The sequence below is a fragment of the Dermacentor silvarum genome, chromosome 3 (genome assembly GCF_013339745.2).
Source record: "Dermacentor silvarum isolate Dsil-2018 chromosome 3, BIME_Dsil_1.4, whole genome shotgun sequence".
Taxonomy (NCBI): Eukaryota; Metazoa; Arthropoda; class Arachnida; order Ixodida; family Ixodidae; genus Dermacentor; species Dermacentor silvarum.
The window spans coordinates 96176314-96198931 of record NC_051156.1 but is presented as its reverse complement, the minus strand read 5'-3'; the positions used below and the strand labels follow the sequence as shown (position 1 = coordinate 96198931).

General features: G+C 44.5%; 1 long non-coding RNA gene across 2 annotated transcripts in view; it reads right to left on the bottom strand.

The window, feature by feature from the left end:
* Nucleotides 1-2305: 2305 nt before the first annotated feature.
* Nucleotides 2306-22618, bottom strand: part of LOC125943897 (uncharacterized) — a 106634-nt gene continuing 86321 nt past the window's right edge. Inside the window, exons 1-3 of one of the 2 annotated variants that reach the window (XR_007465974.1) lie at nt 5698-5821; nt 3069-3141; nt 2306-2505 (exon numbers count right to left, since the gene is read on the bottom strand). This is a non-coding gene — a long non-coding RNA (uncharacterized LOC125943897). Of the gene's footprint in view, nt 2506-3068; nt 3142-5697; nt 5822-22618 lie in introns of those variants that run through there. The other variant, XR_007465975.1, reaches the window with a different exon arrangement.

The window sequence follows — 22618 nt, the reverse complement described above, 5'->3', positions numbered from 1 at the left end:
GAGCTTAACTACCTTAGATAACAGACTCAGTCTTCGACTAACCACGTATGCATTCGCATCAGTATGTATGCCCTGTGTATGTTATAAAGCATATGTTGAGAGTCTCCGCTCGTGTTTGTTCCATTCCGTGTTCCGTCATCGCGCAGTTCACCCAAAAGCTAATGTGCACCTAAAAGTCCAGCTAAAAGGCATGCTACAGAGCCATACCTTTTGACTGCTAAATCTAACGTTTTTTTTCTCTTTTATAACGTACGATTGCGTCAAAGCATCTACTTATTCAGCATGCTCAGCTTGTCAGGAATTTGCAACTTGGGTTTTATTTTGCGGAGATAAGGGGGGGGGGGGGGGCTTCCGACGAGAGCACTGTGACGCCCATTTTTGTTGTACAACACTTGAGACAAACCGTCCAATGACAATGGGTAATTTCCATGCGGATCTTGAAACCCCTTAAAGCGAGTCGCGGTCCATTTTGGAAAGACACAGAAATTAAATTTGACAGCGTGATTCTTCACATTTTCGAGTAACGTTCTTGTTTTGTTGTTCTGCCATGCCATGGTCCATGGTCTTAAAACTATCAATATATTGCTTCAGGTTATTAAGGTGGAGCTTAATCAGTGTTGTGCTGGGTGCTTGGCCGATATCCAATGTACTTACATGTTTTCCAAACTGTTTTCCATGTGTTCCAAACTTCCTACTACATGTTACATGTTCATAGTTCAAGTGAAGCCCAGCTTACATAGTACCATATTCAGTTGAAAGGTGTGTTACTGGTCTCTTCATTGCAGCTCCACGCTGCAATACCCGCACAAAGGCATGTGCACTTGCAACAAGAGGACAGCGCATACTAATTTTTATTCCATTTTCTTTATTCAACCTACCATCAGTGGCTGAACTTTCGTGGAGGAAAACTGAACCATAACCCCCCCCCCACACACACACACACACACACACACACTTCCTTGTTTTTTCTTGTAGTTCAACTCTGCAACCAGTCTCTTGTTCTTGCCTTCCTTGTGTGGTTCGGTAAAACAAGAGCATTGTTATGAATGTCGTTCCAGAAAGGGGCGTAACTCTGACACGTTCAAGTGTTTGTATTCTTTTTCACCGCATCGTCCACGATGAGGCACAAATAGGATTTTTGAAGCCAGTTACTCGGCTACAGCTAATGCCGTTCTCAGTGACAAGTACAGGTGGAGAACTCTCAGTGTTTATAAGCGACATCATTTTATTATTGTGCAACATGCAAATTTAAAACATAATCAGCTGTCTCACCTTGAAAACCCAATCGCGCTTTCCCAGCAAATGATATCCCTCATTCGTTGACTATGTTTTCAAGGAGCATTTACGAGTTATTTTGGCTTCTTTATTAGGACCATAAACAACGCTACGGAGAGCCCGGAGCACGTCATTTGTGACTGTTCTAAATTCGTGCAAAAACGACACCTAGTGACTGCGCTACATAGCTTTTATTTATACGAATTTCGGAACTGACCATTTTACAACCGTGACTTCACTCGCCGCTGCAGCAGAGTGTGACGAATGCATTAGGCTTACCAATAGCAACAGGCTCCAACAGCCTAGGTCATTTTTGACTAGTCTAATCTGTCGCATGCCTCCGGCTGTGTACGTCTTTGTTTGCAGCGTTCATCTTGTGTACTTTCATTTTAAGTTTATATTTCTCCTGTCCCCTTCCTCAGTGCAAGGAAACGAACGAAACGTTTTTCTTTAGTTAAAATAATCTATCTGCTTTGTTCGTATATTTTTATCTCTCTCTCTGCTGAAATCAAATGAAAGGTGCGATAAATTAACTGTGGTATGGCCCTCTTTCACAGGAATTGGTCAGAGTGGGAGAACAAGAAAAGCTTCAGTATATAGGGTAGGCATCGTTTCGACAAGCGGATGCCGAAGACAACTTCGTTTTTCTAACAACTAGTACACGGCTGAAGCATGCCTCATTGGCCCGCTGTTGGTGAAATAAAATTTCTCTCTTCCACCAAGTCTTTTATCTTATTTCCTATTTTAGAGTGAGAGATTGCTTGCTTCATTTGTATAAAATCATTTTTTCTGAAGAGTCGCATATATCATTTGAGAGGTCCTTTTCGTTAGCTGCACATAGCGCTTGAGCCGGCGTGCCAAATGGACAATGCTTTCAGTATCAATCATTTATAAACATCAAAAATCAAGTACTGATTTTTCAATGAAATTTTATTAAACACAAGAGCGTGCGCAACAGCGATCCGCAAGCCCGAATATTCGCCACCGCGACATCGTGTGGAGCGTTGGACAGTGCCGGTACTTCTTCTGACGTATTCATGCAACTGTTGCGAGAGACAGTCTTTCGAACGTCTCGCTCTCTGGCATCAAGTCACTACCCGCACAGGGAAGCCATGCATGCTTCGCCGATACGTGCCTCCTCGGCATTGTTCGGCTCGGCACGCTCAGCACTCTCGGGGTCAGCCCTGGCCTCGGCTTCACTGGAGCTGCTGCCCTGCATGGCATTGCTCTCTGGGGAGAAAATGCAGATGACGGAGGACACGAACAACTTCAACAAGTCAGAAATGACACTGCGAAAAAAATTATCTTGGGTTCAGCTTTTACTGGGACTGACAACAATATCTGTAGTTACTTCATGGGCACATACCTGTACTTTTACAGTAAAGCAATCGCTGCGAAAACAAAGCCAATGCAGCGTAATTCTGTGAACTGCAAACACTAGTGCGTTAAATTGGTTTAGTCGGAGCACGGAATGGGTAACAGCAAATCACTGTGCTAGGAGACTGCGCTTGGGCAACGAACACACGATAGGCTCGTGATGGTTGCGATAAAGACCATATGCGTCAATGTAAACATGAACATAGCAACATTGGGCGCAATCAAGAAATGTTTAAGAAAGGTGTTTCAGGTACAACAAAAATTGCAGGTATCTTTTATGCTCTCGTTTATTTTTAACTATATCCCAACGTTGCCTAGATTCTCAACGTGCACAGAAGGTTCATGAGGGCACATTGCCAGGACAATGTCACTACGGACTCAATGTTATATTCAACTTTAAAAGAAGGGCAACTCACCTGCCATAATGAGACCAAAAATGGCCAAGCCCACAAGGATCACTTTCAGCTGCATGCTTTTTTTTTTGTTATGCTGGGCATAAAAAGAAACACCAGTAATTTCTCAGGGCTGGTTAACTTCCAAAGTAATTTTCTATTACTTCCGTGTGTCTACCACTTGCACTTCTTTACAGCATAGCGCAACTCGAGACCAGCTTGGCGCGTTTTTATAGGTAGTGCGCCACTTGGCAGAAAATGGGCGTTTTACAATACCGAATGGGGAAAAAAAAGTTTCCGCTACTTACCAAAACGTTCAGATATCTTCGCAGAAACCGTCGAGCCTAATGTAAATCACTCTGCACATATCTTAGCTGCACAGCTTGCATTCTCCAAATTTCATCATTTCTATATTGTTATTAGCAGTGCCTGTGTGGTCTCGTCTTTGCTGGTATTTTCGACTTGTGATTAGCATACAAGCAGTTTCTTGCAATAAAAACTTCCTTTTAGAATAAGCGGATGCCCTATGCACGCTGTGAACGAATATTGACTTAGGCATGTGTCAATTTCAGTGGAAACAAACCTAGCTGAACAAGCAACAGTGGGCAAGTACAACTTGTAAAGTCGTGCAGAAAAAACATAGCCTTCTTATGTCTTACATCATTGGCTTGCGTGGCCTAAGTGGATGACATTCATAAAATAAATTTTGTTCTAACAGTTGTGGATGCCTGAGCGTATTTTCCTTTGTTAGACCTGTAGTGTAAAATATGAGCGCCGTAAAAGCCTTAAGGATGCAAAGCAGGACATCCCTTTATGGGGGTTCTTACATTTTCACGAAAAAATGTGCATTTCTCATCTAAATGTGCAAAACACATATATATAGTAACCATAATCAACAAAAAGAAAAAAAACTTTGGGGGAAACATTCGGCGGAAAACCGGAAGTCGGCTTCACCCAAGCCGCTTAAGCTTTCATTTGGAATTTTCATGACAGCTCTCGTCATATGTGAATCATAGGTGCACATATCATTTCCTTTACATCACGTGACTGAAGCCACTGTAGCCACTAAACTTAAATCCGTCTGTCTTCTCTGACCACTGATCAAACATAGCACAGATCAGTGCTTTTGGTCCTGCTCCCAAAAGAAAGCGGGCCGTGTGCCAAAGTTATGCTTCCTCGCCCTGTGATTCTGCTCGAAAACAACAAATGACGCTTGCTGCCTGCCATTCAGTGTTCGCTGAAAACATGTAGCGAGCAATTTCGTGCTCAATATTAAAATTCAGCAAACGATCCCTTTTCTGGCGTGTTTTTGTAGGCAATAGTGGTCAACAAAGAGATATATTTTAGGCATTTGTTTATCCGCCGTGATATGCTCCATGATTGTTGCTAAAAGCGGGGTCTAAGTTCACGGAATAGCAAAGCAGTAAAAAAATAATTTCAGAACTACCTTCGGTTGCGCGAGTTGGTATGCCTTCGTATTTAGCATATTTGCAAGCAGCCCTAAAAGACGCAGACAAAGGGCCCAGAAAGCAGGTTTTCACTGTTCCGTTTTTTCTGCACTCTGTCGGTGTCTTCTTGCGATGCTTGAAACCCTCTCACAATTGAAAATAAGTGAATTTATTGAACGGAATAATATTCAACTTACGATTAGCTGCTGACAATCATTGTTAAAATGGACGTATAGCACTAAATGGTGTGCCAGAAAACAGAGGAGACGAATATTTGTCGTCCTGTGTGCACTTTCGTGCTGTACCTCAAGTTATGCGGTACCAACTAGCCCACCAGTCGATTCTTTCGAAGATTAAAGCTTTTCACATAGCAAGGGGTTCTTAATATACCACAGGGAAAAGACTGCTTGCTCAATTTTTCCAGAAGTGAAGTTTGGTGCTAAGCAACAATGTATTCTCTGATGTTTGCTTTTCCTATTGGTTGGTTGCTAGGAGCAAAAAAAGTTTATTGAAATCTGTGTCTGAAGTAAGAACTGCGATATTTATTTAAGAGGTGCACATATCAATGGTTTCCTTCAAGACATTTATTAGAAACAAAATCCTATCGCAAAATGTGGACGAGGTGGTCAGTATGTTTATCTTTACTCGTTTTATTCTTCACAAAATTTTGTAAATTACATCTAACATATCACGTGAATCAAATTATTGTGTTGGACAACTCGAAGAGGTTCACTGTGCTTGCTTAATAATTCCAACTGCGTGATTGACTAATTTACAGAACCTTGCTAATCAACTCGTTAAATGTTGTTCCAGTTGCTTAACTTATTTCATCGCCGTTTTGAGTATTGATGTTGAAAAATACATCGGACACTAATGCACTTTTTTCGCACACTATTGGAACATAAAACTAGAGACTTTTGTCATTCTCAAAATTCGTTTAAAGCGAATATAATTTGCGAACTCACTGCCTAAGTTTCTTTTGCTATATTATGTGCCGTGAAGTAAATTATTGAAATGTGAGTTACCGAAATTCTGTTAACTATTCGATCATGCATTTTTATTTGTCGTGCAAACGATATGCACTTTTTGCAGCAGCCCATACCAAAAAGTAGAGTTCTGCAATACTCCACAGGCGATTTAAAAAAATAGAGTGTCATCCGTAGAAGACAGCCTTACGAAGCTTCGAGAAGTTGTGAAAGTCTCACCTACGGATTAGCTGACGCTCAGTTGTTGCCAGGGGATCCTCTATCGAAAAGTGTTCAGTAAATCGTAGGCCGGACTCGCGTTTTATGCCTGTACGATCAGAGAAAAATTCCTGTGACCTCGTTCCCGGAAAATAGAACTTGTCAATATTTGATGTGTTACACACAGTGAAGGTTTTTTTTAAGTTTGGAGCTGTATTGATCATGTCTGCTTTGCAAAAACGTGACACACGATGTACAGGCGGAGATTGAGTTACGCGAACGCACTGTACTGTATCTACTGCGTAGCACTTGCACCTGACAGTGGTCTCTACGTCTAATAGCATAAATGTATCTGTGAGTCAGTATGCACAGGAAGCCTTAAGAAGAAAACTTGATTGTCACTTCAATTTGGGGCGTGTCGCATGACTCCAATCTTACTGTCTAGTGACCTTAGATGAGTCGGTAAACAACTCCAAAAACAGTGATGATCTTGCCATATATATTGAGAATTTTAAGACTGCACATGTGACAAATTCCTCTTCATGTTCATACAGGCAGAAAGAAGGCCTCGTGTCACCGCCAATGAAGCGACCCATTTGTCGTATTACCGAAATATGCGATTAGCTCGATCAAACCTGCTTTTTGATGTGTGACAGTTGACACTAAGCTATTATGGTTCATTCACGAAAGCTGACAGCTGAGGTAATTAGTTCTAGGGTGGATCATCTCTCGTCAGTCATGCAGTTATATCTTACGCTAGTCATCTCGGCTTATCAGCGTCTTAATAGGGCGTGCACGGTAAAATGTTACATTTGTGTTACGTTTCTCTATTTATGCGGCAACTAGATGATGATATAGCACTCATGGCAACACCACACAAGGTAGAATTGCTAGAACTGGTGATTCCACCGTCGCTGCAACCACAAAGTTATCTTAAAACTGCGAAGAAAGGTCACAAGAAAAAAAGCGCTAGTGGTTTGCATGAGGAGTTAGAGCTGAAGATCATTTCTATGAAGTTAATAAAAAATGAATTTACCATACAAAGCTAGCAATGACTCTACTTTCGATCTGTGATCAGCTGACCTGATAAACGTGAGCCGCCTCCACGCTCTGCGAGCTGCCAGTGCCAGCGTGGTTGGAGACTTCTGTGTTGTGGTGGTTCGTCGCCACTATTCACGACGTTCCATTCATAATTGTCTGCTCAGCGTCAGTATACACAGCAGCACATAAACAGCCGATCTTGTCGACCAGTACTTCAAGCAGTGGCCGCTGGCAGGTCTGGTAGTAAGCTGGGTTGCGGTTTTTCTTGTATTTGTGGGGAGTCCGTGACCTTGTTACATTAGTAACAGCCTCAGAATATTCTACTGTCTTCACTATAAGGCGGATGCGGCTGCTGCGAGAGGAGACTGGCACTGCCGTCACCTATTTTGCAGCTGTGCTGCTTTACTAGAAAAAAAGCTGCTTTTGTCTCTGGCGACTATGCCATCAAAATGGCAGCATGCACGGAATCCAGCAGTCCATCCAGGATGTACTGCCGAGCTGTAGGAGAACGTCAGCTGCATGCTCCGAGGAGCTATACATTCTCATATACGTAGACAACGACATCTTCAGGTGGGCCTTGGCCTTCAGCGCGCATCCGCAAAAATCGATCCTCTTATGACCTGGCGAGGCTCCCGAAAGCCATTAGCTGTGCTTGTGACCACTGAAGCCGTGACCGGTACGTATGATCATTGTGCCTGTTCCATGCTTCGGCGTCTTCAGGAAGTCTTCGCTCAGCATACAATTTTTGCACCATCGGACGAATCGTGACTGTCAGCCAAGGAGTCGGCAATGTGCAGCCAGTGGCAGGATCGTCTTGGAATCCTCAAAACTCCCAAAGTCGGCTGCAGACCGTATGCGGAATCGGACGTCAGACTCTGGACGGCGTCTTCAAGCCATCGTGACAGTGTTGAGATGGCTTGAGATTATCAGCCGTGATTCCTGGTGCCAAACTGGCTGAGTGACAACGGGCAGCGTCCATCGATTGTGCGATTGTTACGCTATTCACGGCAGCGGCATCCAAGCCAGATGTAGCGTCGATGGCATGCCTTGGTGGCCTGGAGGTCGGGGTAGTCCCATTTATGGCATCTATCACAAGGGAGGGGGTGAAAGAGTTCCCTCGCAGGAAGGGCCCAGGAAGGCGAGAGCGAGGAGGACGCAAGGCCTGCGCAGTATGGGGTTTGCCGCAATAAAGTGCCTCGAGTGGCCAGTCGCGTGCCAATTTTTTGTGTATTCGCGGGTTTCTTGCACGCTCGGAAATCACTTTTATGTAGCACGTACCGAGCAACAGTTGGGGGTTTTAGACCCCCAAGTCTTTCCTTCCCGTCCAGTCTTTCCGCCAACAACGCCGTTTTCATGGAAACAAATCAATGTGCTCGTCAATCTCTGACAGAACAGCCATGGCGGCGAAATGTCGCTTTTTGCTGGCCTCCATTTTGTAGGAAGAATCTCTCCAAGCAGTCCGCTGCTAACCAGCGCAGAGGCTGCGGTCGAGAGTAATCCGGCTCGGTGGCGCTGTCGTCTGCTAGGGCCTCGCCCGCCGTGTGGATGCACTTGCAGCTTGACGGTCTGTGGTATAGTCGTCCACGTCCGCTAAAAATCTGGATTTGGTCCTTCGTTTGGAGGCACCATTAGCAACAACGAAGTAGGGTACCCAGCCTTTACGAGGCGATTCACCTGCTCAAGGAACGATTCACTCGGGCTTGCAAGTGTTTTTTTTTGTTAGACTCGATTGAAAACATCCCATTGCGACTCCGTTTCTTACTATCCTGCTATGGCCAGAAGTGTACTGTAACAGAGGTTTCTCAGTTCTCGCGGAATATTTCTAGCACAAGTGCTTCTCTTCAAAAGTAAGCTTTACAACAGAGAACTGTAAACAGCTTTCTGTTAGCACTTCGTATGTGAAATCTAGCCCTTTGCCTCTTTTCCTCAACACTTCCAGTACACGTGATGTGAAAACATTTAAATATATGTTAATGACCAAGATGAAATATTCGTCTACATATCTGAATATTTTAGCACCTTGCCATCGAAATCGGAATTCACAAGTCGGTTTAAATTACTCAAAAAATTGTACTCAGCACGGGGGCTACTTTCGAACCTATGCATTCCCCATTTTTTTCTAGGAGCAGTTTATCCTTAAATTGCACATACGTGCTCTCCAGGTACATGCAAAGTACTTCTATAAATGCTTATAGTGACATCCCACTCTTATTACGGCATGAAACTTGATCATTGTCCTGTTCCACGCATTCCTTCACACACTGCAGTAGAACTTACTGCGGCAGAGCATAATACAGGTCTTGGAAGTCAACGCTGAAGCCCTTGTAATCCCCTTCCTTAAGAACCGAAATATAGTGCACCACCTCCTCAGAATACTGGACGAAAAATGGGTCATGCACTGTCAGGGATACGACCCTTTTGCTCTGAAAGGAACATATGTGTTTTTGCCGGGAAGAACACCGCTAGTGTGTTGTGGACCTTTTCTTTTTTAACTGGCGAAACCTGCTTATCTAACTCATATTTTTCTATCAGTGCCACAGCGCGTTTCTTCCTATCTTGCGGCTCTACTTTGACTTTTTTAAAACACTTGTGCATCAGAAGTTCGATTAGACGAGGCAGTATCGGTACTAACGGTGCTGCCATTTGACTTGCTTTCGTTAACGCTGTTGGAAACAGGGTTATGAGTGTAGCATTTATGATTTAGAAGCAGTTTATTGTATCGTAATTTACATTTCGAAGAGCCGTTCTGACTGTTGCCAAATTAAATCAGTCTTCAACGTGCGAGACGGGTATTGATGTCGTTAACCTTGAACTCGCTGCGCATAGAAAATATTTGTTCTTTTATTTTGGAGTTGCCGAACATAACAACGACCGGGCGGCACTTATAAGGCGAAATAGAGCCTATAGTCGATGCGCGCGATGAATTGAGTCTGCGGAAAAGGTGTGTAGTGCCGATTTTAGAAGCCATGTTACCTTAAATTCAGTTTCCTTAGTTTCCTTAGCGTCTGGAGTACCATGACAGATTAGATTGTCTCGTGGCGATGAGTTTTCTAGTTCATCGAGGCGCGATTGGAAGTTGTTATTTTGGGCTGATAGATTATGTACAGAAGTCTCAATAGCAAGAAAATTCTCGGCCACTTTAGTTTTTTTTTCTAGATCGTCTATTCTTTTATGAATACTGGCGATCTTGGCTTCCATACTCTTGTTACGATTCTGAATGGCATTGATATCTGCGGTAAGTTCAAAGTGATTTTTCAAAGTTTGCAGAGAACAAGTAAGTACATCTTTCACTAAGCGAAAAATAGTGTTCATTTGCTCAGCAGGATCATCCGGCAGTCAGTCGATTTCCACAAGTGATTCAGGTTGCGTGTTGGGACCAGGGTTGTATTCAATGTCCCCAGAGCAGAGTAATAAGAGCGCCATACAAAAACTCTCGCTAACCGTTTCACACAACACCTGTGGGCACGGGAAGAATAAAAGAAAGTGGTCATCGCATTTCCTTGCAAATAATGGTAAGGTGGCACACACCAGCATCGTACAAGGATGAGCTTTAGGCATCATGCTGCAAGGTCTGTTCCCGTGCCCACTGAAGGTGTAGTTGACAGGCGGTCCACTTATATCTTTCGTCGAAGATGATGCCATGATTGATGCGGCTGGCATTCTGTAGGCGAGCACCCCCGAGGAAACCTGGGTCAGGAAGGGCAATGCATCGTTGTTATCTTTGCGGGCGTTTGATGCTCCGAGAGGCGTTGAAACATGTGTCGAAACGCAGGATGACGTTGACGGCCAAATTGCGAAGAGCGCAAGCAGAACCAGCATCCTAAAAGGATAAGCATTAGGCATCATCCTGCAAGGTCTGTTCCCGTGCCCATTGGGACTCTTTGCTAAAGGAAGGAGTGTCATGTCTTTGGAGGATACACAGCTAGAATTAGCGAGGTGACCGTAGGTGGCATTTTGAGAAAAGCCACTTCCGTTCCTGGAAAAAGAAGTAACATGCCTTCTTAACATACAGAGGCACAAATCGGCGAGAAATGTATTGGTGGCATTTAGGGGACAGTGACTTGATTTACAAAAAAGAGCATTGTAATGTCTTCAGACGAAACACAGGTAGAAATTGGCGAGTAGACCATACGTGGAATTCAGGTGAAAGCAACTTTATTTGCTGAAGGAATGAGTGCCATTCCTTCTGAAGATGCATACGCATGAATTGGCGGAGGGGACATAAGTCGAATTTGGGCAGAGCCACTTTATTTGCGTTAGAAAGAAGTGCCATGTATTCCGAAGGCACACAGAAGAGGATTGGCTAGAAGAGCATATATTGCATTTGGGGCACATCAATTATATTGGCTGATGAAAGGAGTGCCACGTCTGCCAAAAGTGCAGAAGCTAGACCATATGTCGCATTTTAGGCACAGGAACTTCAGCTTCTGAAGAAATGAGTGTGATGCCTTCCGAATTTGCACAGTATGGAATTGGCTATTATACTATAGGTGGCATTTTAGGGACATCAACATCATTTGCTCAAGAAATGAGCACCATTTCTACCGAAGGTTCACAGGCGAGAGTTGGCCAGAAGACCATTGATCGCATTTTGGCCTGAGCCACTTCATTGGTGCAGAGGCGAGAATTGGCGTTAAGATCATAGGTGTCATTTTGGGCAGAGCTACTTCAGTTGGTGAAAGGAGTTTGATATCTCCTGAAGGTGCACAGGCGAGAAATGTCCATAGGTGGCATTTTTTGACAGGAACTTTATTTGCTGCAAAAAAGGAGTGTAATTACTTCTGAAGATACACAAGCGTACATTGGCGCAAAGACAATAGGTGGCCTTTTGGTGCGAGTAACTTTATTTGCTGCAGAAAGGATTGTCATGTCTTCCGAATATGCACAGGCGGAAGTAGGCCAGACGATCATAGGTGGCATTTTAGAGTGAGCAACTTCATTTGCTGCAGAAAGGCCTGCAATGTTTTCCAAAGATGCAGAGGCGCGAATAGGCTAGAAGCCCATAGGTGGCATTTTCGACAATGCGGCTTCATTTGCTAAAGAGGGGAGTTCCATGTCTTCTGAAGATTCACAGGCGTCAATTCGCAAAAAGAAAACTTACAATTACTAATTAGCCCGAAATTATGGGTACAATATAATCAAACAACACTGACGACTTGTGTGACAGAATAATAACAAGCCTATTTACAGCGAACTTGTTTCTTTCGAGCGTTTGCAATAAAAATTTCACTTAAATCGCACACTTTTAAGCGCGTTTCCTATGCGACTGGTCTGTTTTGCGACTGGTCTTGGACACCACGGACCCAAGCACACGAGGGTCCGTGGTGTTTCCGTGGTGTTTCCTGTTTCCTGGTGGCCTGGGTTAACCTTGTGTGTTCTACCCAACCTTGGGTGATATCACATTGGGTTATAGCGGCGGTGTACAGCTGGCGCTTGCAAGCTTATTTTTCATACGTCTTGTAGCGTCACCTTGTTGGACTCGGTGGTGGGTGGCTGCCACCGCTGCCGAACACGTACCAAAATTTATGGCTACGCATTTCTCTCCATTGACACCTGATCGTTCCCTGAAGAGGGGGCGCACCGAAGCAAACTTGAAGATTTTTGTACAGAGCAAGGAAACTTTTCCGCGCTTCAATGTTATACATAGCGACATGTCAGGAAAACCAGTAAGAAAGCTGTCCCCGTTCCTAGTTGCGAAGTGCCTAGGAGAAACACTAGGGCCAGGCCATAAATTTACGAAAATGACAAGCGGCGATCTGCCTATTGAAGTCCGAGACACAATCCAGTATGAAAAGGTATCCAACTTGAAAACCTTTGGCGACGTGCCAATCACTGTGACTGCACATCGTTCGATGAATACCGTCCGAGGCGTGGTATCGGAGGATGACTTACTTGAGTTGACTGACGCCGAACTGCTCGAGGGCTGCAAGGACGAAAATGTCCTCAACGTCCACAGAAATAAGATTAAACGTGACAACAAAGAAATAGCGACTAAGCACATAGTAATAACTTTTGGATCCAGCATTCTTCCCGAAACGCTCGTAACAGGCTACACAAAGATCCGAGTACGCCCGTATATACCTAACCCCCGACGATGTTTCAACTGCCAGATATATGGTCACGGTTCACAAACATGCCGAGGCCAGCTCACCTGTCCCAAGTGCGGATCGAAGGACCACACTTCCGAAAACTGCGAAAATGCACTCCACTGTGTGAACTGTGATGGCGAGCGTGCTGCGTACTCGCGCTCGTGCCCGTCTTGGAAAACGGAAAAAGATATCATTGCACTGAAAGTAAAAGAAAACATTTCATTCGGGGAAGCACGGAAACGCATGCCATTCCTGAAAGGCACAAGATACGCTGATGCGGCGCGTAAAGGGGCAGCACCGCAGCAGCTTCAGGCACCCCTTCTGCCCACGCGCAGTGAGCCGGCGGTTGTGCCATCTGTCCCCTTGGCGGCAGTGGGTAAATCTGCTCCGCCCCCCCTCCAAACAGGGCCCTTCAACCTCTGGGCTGTCGGGTCAGGGAGCCTCTCCACGCGTGGCGAGGCCTCTAGCAAGGTCACAAAGCCTGCTCCGGCGGGCATCCAATGCCTCTTCCGAGGCAATGGACACTACACAATGCTCCTCGGCGTTCTCGGCGTCGAAAGAGCAGCGCGGCTCACTTGACCGCTCAAGAAAAGGAAAAGCGGTTCGAGTGACTGCTCCAGGAAAAGCTTCATAAGTGTAGAATTTCCTACACCCAAATAATTCTATGGAATACCCGAGGGCTTATGCATAATTTAGACGACGTCAAAGAACTCCTATACGAATTTCAACCACGGTTATTCTGCGTACAGGAAACACATCTAAAATCCACCCAAACAACTTCTTTGAAACAATATTCCATATTCCGAAAAGACCGTGAGGATGGCCTCGCGGCATCCGGTGGTGTTGCAATTATAGCACAGAGGTCTGTTGCTTGCCAACACCTGCGCCTACAAACAAATTTAGAGGCAGTAGCCATTAGAGCTATACTTTTTGACAGGCTTGTGACCGTCTGCTCTCTCTATGTCCCACCTGATTTTCGTCTGGAGCTAAGAGAGTTTGAGAAACTAATAGATCAGCTCCCCGAGCCATACATATTGACAGGAGACCTAAATGCACATAACACTCTCTGGGGTGACCCGCGCTGTGACGCAAGGGGCCGCGTAATTGAAAACTTTCTTTTGTGTTCTGGTGCGGTTCTATTGAATAAGAAGGATCCCACCTTTTGTAGTATCAAGCATCACTCTTATTCCTCTATAGATTTAACCATATCCTCTGCAGCTATGATGCCATATTCGGATTGGAGGGTGATCGAAAATCCGTACGGCAGTGATCACTTCCCAATAGTCCTAAAGCTCACGAAACAGGTACAATATACTCCACATATACCCAGATGGAAACTCGACACAGCCGACTGGGAAAGTTTTAGAAAATGTTCACGTTTAAAACGAGATGACATCGCAGCCTTCAGCATTGATGACGCAGTCGCTTACTTCACAGCAGTCATTATTGATGCTGCTTCTAAGCCCATCCGGCAAACAAATGGATGTTCTAATAAGCGACGCGTTCCCTGGTGGAGCGAGGAATGTAGGAAGGCGCGTAAAAATCCAAAACAAAGCTTGGGGACTTTAACGAGATTCTTCAACTGTAGAAAATTTGATTAACTTCAAGCGCATTAAGTCCCAGGGAAGGAGAACACGCCAACAGGCGAAAAGAGAAAGCTGGGAGAAGTAGCTAACAGGCATTAACTCATATACAGATGAGAAAAAAGCTTGGGACAGGGTGAGGAAGATAAAAGGCGGCAGACACACCCGATGCCGTTACTAAATAACCAAGGGAGCAGCATAGAAGATCAAGCGAATTCTCTTGGGGCCCACTTTGAACTTGTATCTAGTTCTACACACTACTCACAAACATTCTTGAGACATAAAGAGATAATAGAAAGAAAGCCACTCGAACGCAAATGCACGCCCACTGAAGGGTACAACAGTTTTTTCAGTATGCCTGAACTGCACGCGGCACTGATCTCCCGTAATCAGTCTGCGCCAGGACCTGATCGTATCTCATATGAAATGATCAAACACGTACATCATGAAACTCTAATCACGCTCCTCTCACTGTTTAACACAATATGGGAAGCAGGGTGCGTTCCGTCCTCTTGGAGGGAAGCCATTGTAATTCCCATCCTCAAGGAGGGAAAAGAACCATCTTTGGCCAGTAGCTACAGACCAATAGCACTAACTATTTGTCTGTGCAAGCTCCTTGAAAAGATGATAAACAGGCGCCTAATTCATTATTTAGAGCAGCAACTTATTACTAGATCCGTACCAGTGCGGTTTCAGGGAAGATAGGTCAACGACAGATCACCTTGTCCGCATAGAGTCAAATATAAGAGATGCGTTTATACACAAACAATTCTTCTTGTCAGTATTTTTAGACTTGGGAAAAAGCCTACGACACTACCTGGCGCTATGAAATTTTACAGGATCTTTCTTCGATGGGTATTCGCGGAAAAATGCTAAACATAATCGAGAGCTATCTGTCTAAACGCACATTCCGTGTGAGAGTTGGCACTGCTCTGTCTAGGCCATTCATCCAGGAGACCGGCGTTCCTCAAGGTGGGGTGCTTAGCTGCTTGCTATTCATTGTGAAAATGAATTCCTTGCGCTCAGCAATACCGCATACAATGTTTTACTCTGTTTACGTAGATGACGACCAAATAGGTTTTAAGTCTTGTAACCTTGCACTTTGCGAACGGCAAGTGCAAATCGGTTTAAACAAGATTTCGGAATGGGCGGACGAAAATGGGTTTAGAATAAATCCCACAAAGAGTACATGCGTTCTTTTCTCGAAGAAGAGAAGCTTGGTTCCACAACCAAGCATAGAACTTAATAGGGAACGTCTACAGGTGAAGAGTGAGCACAAATACTTAGGCGTGATACTAGACTTCAGGCTAACGTTCATTGCCCACATAAAATACATCAAAAGAAAATGCCTAAAAACGATAAACCTACTAAAAGTTCTGTCGCACACAAGCTGGGGCAGTGACAAGAAGTGCCTTATGACCTTGCACAAGAGCCTCGTATGTACACGCTTAGAATACGGCTCCATAGTTTATCAGTCGGCTACACCAAGTGCCTTGAAAATGCTGGACCCAGTTCATCATTTAGGAATTCGCCTCGTGACCGGTGCCTTCAGGACAAGTCCGATACCAAGCCTCTACGTAGAGTCTAATCAGTGGTCGCTGCATGTGCAGAGATCCTACCGCAGTTTTACATATTTTCTAAAAGTCCATTCAAACTGTGCACATCCTTCACATTCGATCATAAACGATACAATATGTGCAGTACTTTTCCAGAACCAACCTGCCGCGAGACAACCCTTTTCATTGCGTGTAAGGGAGCTGAGCAAAGAAATGGGCATCCCACTCCTCGATCATCATTTAATTGCTCCAGCGAAGCTCTTGCCGCCGTGGCACTGGCAGGTCATAGAATGTGACACATCGTTTGTAGATGTTACAAAACACGCTCCAGAAGCACATATCCGTATGCATTTTCTTGAACTTCAGGCAAAATATTCGTGCCCAGAATTTTACACTGATGCATCTAAGTCTCATACTGATGTGTCTTATGCAGCCGTTGGCATATTGTTTTCGGAGTGGAATGTCCTGCACCCGGAAACAAGTATTTTGACTGCAGAGGCGTACGCAATAATGTCAGCTGTACAGCATATTAAGAAAACAAAGCTACCAAAAGCCGTTATATTTACAGACTCTTTAAGCGTTGTAAAATCTCTAATGACATTCTATAAACGGAAGAATCCTACACTCAATGATCTTTATTCAATCTTGTGCACAACATATATGTCTAACCAGCATGTCATCGTATGCTGGGTTCCTGGACACAGAAACATCGAGGGTAATACGCTTGCCGACCATGTTGCTACATCCACTAAAAATCCGAGCAGTTCTGCCGTAGCAGTCCCTGCCGCAGACCTGAAACCTTTCTTACGGAAGAAAATTAGGAGCTATTGGCAACATACATGGGACGCTGAAACCCATAATAGATTACATGCTATTAAGCCAAACTTAGGAAATTGGCCACCTATAACGAAAGTACGACATACCGAGGTTATTTTCTGTCGTCTTAGGATAGGGCACACATATGGCACTCACTCCTACTTACTGACCAATGATGCACCTCCTGTCTGTGATAGATGTGGTGAGGCGCTGACGGTCCTTCACATCTTGTTAGAATGTCGGGAATTAGAAGATCATAGGAAAAAGTATTTTGCCCCTGCATACAGACAACACATTCCCCTTCACCCTGCAATGTTTCTCAAAATAGAACCGATTTTTGACAGTAAGGTACTTTTAAGATTTTTACATGATGTTGTTAAATTGCCAATTATCAGACCAAAATATTCGTAGCATACCCTCTTACTAGAGGCTACTGCTGCGACAGCACTTTTGTGGAGCACCTGCCTCCAAGCCCTTAGGTTCAAGGACCTTGTTGAGGCACTTGTGCTAGTGTCATCAACGTGTTTTACACCATTCATTCATAACAAAACATTCATGGTCATAGCGCAAACCTGCACTCATTGCCATTGTTTTAATACTTATATATTTTATGAAAGTTGCAGCGACTGATTTTAGGCCCTTTACAGCCATGCTAGATCCACTGTTCACAGCTAATTTTTGCATCGCATAATGTCTCATTGGAAGCTCATCACCACGTGCCTGGCGCTCTTTGGCCATATTTGGCCCCTGCGTCATTAAACCCCATACATCATCATCATCACTGGTCTTGGTAATTGAATTTTACAAATGCAGTAACTGATCTGCACGCAATACACTTTGCATAAAATTGGGAGGGGGTGACAGGCATTTTTAATGTATGAGAACACTCACAAAAAATTATTATTTCACTAAGGACGCCGACTGAAGAAGGAAGGAAGTTAAAAAAGAACATGATGTGATGATGATGATGAAAACTTATTACAGGATGACTCTTCGTGGAGTAGTTCCAGCTTTTGGGGAATCCACAACCAATTGAGGACTCGGAGTCGTTTCAGGCATATGTAATTATACAGTATAGGTATAGCGGCTTTATTTTAGACTACAAATATCTCGGAAAGATATAAGAAAATTCTAGACTGCTTGGCTTGTATTATCACCAATTCCCTCAAGCAGGCTAGATGACTATTTGCCACCGTCCCATTGTTAAGGGGATGGCAACACAAATTAACATCAGCATCCTGGCGATGGGTTCAGCGATCCCCTGGATGTGGCGGACCTTGCACACCAGGAGCAGCCACGGAATCTGGCGCAGATCATCGGGTGGTGCGGCTCATGCAGTTCGCTCAGGTGTAACGCATGGACGGGGGGCGGGGGGGGGGGTGTTGTTGCACTTGTTAATGTCGAGCGATGACAGGGCACGGGGACATTCCGAATACGTGTGCACCGCCTTATGGTGCTTCCCGCAGCAGTGTTGCCAACTTGAAATTAAAGAAAAACTCGCTAAGCGAGACCCACAAAAACTCTAAAGCCTTCAAGATGAGCACTCAATACCTGGTAAATCCCTACAAAATATAGAGAACAATCAGAATCACTTTCAAACTATGTTTTATTGCTCCTACGTAAAACAAAGTCTCGATATAAGTCTCTTTTTATCAAAACCGTAATAAGATATAAATAACAATATTAATAAGTGCTTCATTGTACGACTGTGAAGTGCAAAAACGCATAGTGAAACAAAATTTAAAGAAAAGATGCTTCCGTCAACCACAACCACTGGCGAGAAATCAGCTTCAATTACTGGGTAATGGTTAAAATTGCAGAAAAAGAGGTCCTTTGTATTATGTTATTCTGGTCGCGCGTGCTCTGTATGCGTTCGTTCGCTAGCGTATCTGCGTCTAGGATCAGTGATGTCGCTAACCATGTAGACTTACATCGTGCCGATCTTGCAAAGAACGTACTCCGGCAGCGTGTAACCTAAGCAGCATTTTTCGTTACTTCCGAGACTAGCCTACACAGTAAGGTTTGCATCAAACGGGAAGTAAAAGTGTCAAGGGGCACACTGTTTGTGGATGATGATGATAAGTTCCCTCTTACTTCCAAAGGGTCCTCGATAAGATGCATGTTTTAGACACGTGAACCACGAATTACTATAAAAAATAGATTTTTTTCTAGCGCTAAAAAAGTCAACAACATAAGAAAACCTCTAAAAATTTCGCCACTCGAAAGAAAACAAACTTCCCGCTAGGCAGCGCAAAAAACAGCTAAATCTTAGGGGGGAACCAATAAATTGGCTACACCGTCCCGCAGATCCTACAAATAAGTTGGCCTATTCTACGCGTCATAAGATGGCAACCAGTACACGTCCTCTAGTCGAAGCAGAAAGTGATTCATGGCCTCGAAGTGATATAGACAACTTAGATTAACACCTTAGAAAGTTGTAACGTGAACTGCAACTCCTCCAGCGTTAGTATTGCTGCAGTAATGATTTCGCACTTATCACCTGAGAGCGCGAAGATCTCCATTGTGTGGACTAGTGCACCAAGTTTCACTGAACACAAGCACATCAAGCGTGATTCAAGTTTGAAAAATGTAAGTTTGGTCAGTCTGCCTTATTGTTAAGGCTTCACACGTTTAAATACAAACAGAAAAACGTAATGGACTCCCTTTCATTATGTGTTTATCGCTTAAGGTATTTATTTTTTACTGTTTTTTCAAGAGTTTTGCCGTTGTTGATTCAAATGACGAGGGTAAATTCAGCCAGTTTCACAAACACATAGCCATACTTTTGCAGGAACTGCTCGGAGACGAGACAAGGAAGGAAACAAACGGGAGCGCTGAATAACAACATATGATATATTTGGAAATACAAAAAGCCTATATGCCGATGCGAATGCACACGTGGTTAGTCAAAGAACGAGTCTATATTTGTTATGCAAGGTAATCAAGCTCCTTATCTATCTGATCAATTTTTGGAATGCTAACGCAATTGTCTCTTCGGTGCATTGGGTGGGCCTCAAATATTTCGCGCGTGAGGCGATTCTTGGTGAGTTTATAGCGAGCATAAGTGCTCTCTGGAGTCGGTCATTAACACAACGCCCCGTCTGTCCGATATACGAGAGACAACATGACACAGTGACATTGTACACAACATCGCTGCGGCAGTCCAGGAATGCCATCACGTGCTTCATCTTGCACTTTTCGGTCGTCGCATCGTCTCTGTTGACCAGCCTGCATAAACGTGCTAGTTTGTCGGGCGCCGAGAAAACAAACCGCACCCCGCCCCTTCCTGTAATTTTCTTGATGTGATGTGAAATCTTATGAATATACAGTATGAACGGTGGTTTTCTGCTTGTCATTGGTGATAGAGCGCACTGTTCGTTCAATTTGCAGTTCTTGAACAAGCTTCTCAGCAATGCTGCGCAGCCAAATTTTCAGGAAGCCCGCTAAACGTAACCGGCCAGCTTGCGACTTGAAACAACCCGTTTGATGCACACATGACCTTCTTAGCGCTATAATTAGAACAGCCATTGCAACTCCACGCGTCACTCTCTTGAATGTGCAGATGAAAGGGTCAGAAGACCCAACTGAGAACGGGGGCATAAGCCCAGCATACCTGATCACTAGCTATGTTAGGCCTCAAATCAAGAAACCTTATTTCTTAATTTTCAGGGAGCTGTCTCGTGAGGACAAGGTCATTCATAACCGATGCAACCACGTAATAAAGGAGATCTATTGCCTAGTAATCACAGTCTGGTTTGTTGAAAATTACAAGGAAATTTTCCACGAAACTTAAGGTTCTAACTACGCTCGTGTTTCGCAAGACTTCCAGACGTTGTCTGTCCCTTCGAGTCAACGACAGGTCGCTTAAAACCGGCGCCAAGCATGACCCTATAAAGACACCATCTCTCTAGATATACAGCTCGACCTGGAATTCAACAAATATAGATCTGAAGTAGAACGTCAGATGTCCGTGAAACCTCCGATGCTGGTGCCACAAGAGCTCTGGAAGCGAGTAGGCCCAAACGAGTCAATGGCTTCCGTGACAGCCTCACAAACCGGTGCAACAGGGAGCGAATAATATAGCTCTTTTACGTGTGCAGAAAATATGTTTACCTTACCAGGGCACCCGTGTTGAAGTTAAGTAGTGTCTTCTTCGGGACTGCGAAAAATGAAACGATCATCGATAGGAAGCACAGACAATGATTCTTGAAGAAATCGGCCCAGTGGGAACTGCCAAGTGCCCTTTTCCGATACGATAATTCGGAACTTTGGGCACGCATCCTTGTGTGTCTTAGCCATGATAGCCATGAAGAAACATGCCAAGCTGAGACTCTCGGTGCTTGAAATGCGGTTCAGACGCAAAAAAGCTAAGAGGAAAGAAGAAGGGACAGAAAGAGCGCCAACTTGCAACTGAATTTATTCCATAGAAACACCCATCTTTTATACAAACAGGATTGACATGCGCAGAGAAAATCACAGGCACGTCGTGCCGATTGGCAAGCTTTTTTCACGTTGTGCGAGACCTTGTGCATATACTGCACAACTAGCGATATTTTCTTATTTTTCTGCTGCTGACCGGGCCCTCTGCTAACGCCCTTCAATCTCTGGAGCAGCAACTCGGACACACTGATAAGGACCGAAGAAGGGAAGCCGGCTGACACCAGCCGCGATTCTTGCAATTGAAAGCTCTCTTCCATCAAATGTTCGCACGACTTCACGATCGCAGACTGAAGACACATTGTCGCTATAGCCTAGTTGACAAGCTTATAGTTCACGGAATTCGACGGGATTAAATCTTTTCGTGCTCGGGGTGTATATTGCCAGCAAACATGTCGCTCGCCTAGGGTCAACCAAATGTCTAAAAACTGCATGTGCATGTTCTAAGGGTAAAGGTTAAACCTTTTCCATGCTGTCTAGATAGAGATAAAACCGAATCTACTACATGAGACGTAGGCACAGAGTTGCAACGTTTCAAACTCTTCACTGCGTTCGCCCCCCTTGTGAAGCCCTGGTTTTCGCACATCCTTACGGCGTCACATTTTGTTCTCGAAGGATGCACATTCCGTGCCAGTGTGAAGTTTCCGGCGATGGCCTCTCGCGCTTTCTGGTGATAGAGCGCTGTCGTCACACACACAAGCCACCCTCTTTGTGGGTGGCTTGACTACCTTTAGAGTCGCGTCCCTGAGGTAGGTCGCAGTCTTGTCTAGATGAAAACACGGCTTGTATTTAACAGTCGAAGGCAATCTGGCTTTGCATGTGTCGACGTGCAGCGGTTACAAACTAGAATTTGCGGGCAACACTATATTGAAAACATACAAGAATCGCCTCGCGCGCAAAATATTTGAGAGCCACGCAATCTACCGAAAAGACTATTGCATCAGCATCCCATCAATCGACAATGACAGATAAGGAGCTTGACTACCTTGGATAAGACTCATTCCTCGACTAACGTGTGCGCATTCGCATCAGTATGCATGCCCTGTGTATTTTCAAATAAATCATATTGTAACGGATGGCATGGATTTATTTAAAAGAATTATGGATGGTTAGCGTAGCACAAGGGACAGGACGGTCATCCAAGCCCACCAGGAAGCGGCCAGCTCCTCACGCACACTTCTACTTCCTCTCCTTCGGCTGCGCCTTGTAGCGTGACAATTTCTCCGGGGGCAGACGAAGCTCGCCGAGCGAGTTACATAGCCCGTTGGTGGTGCAGTTTGAGTCGGGCGACGTGCACGACTTGTGTGTTACGTCACTCTCGCGATGACGTAGGTCACGTCACTCAGTCGTTTCAGTATGACGTATGGGCCAGTGTATCGAGACAGAAACTTCGTGCAAAGCCCCTTTTTCCGCACAGGTG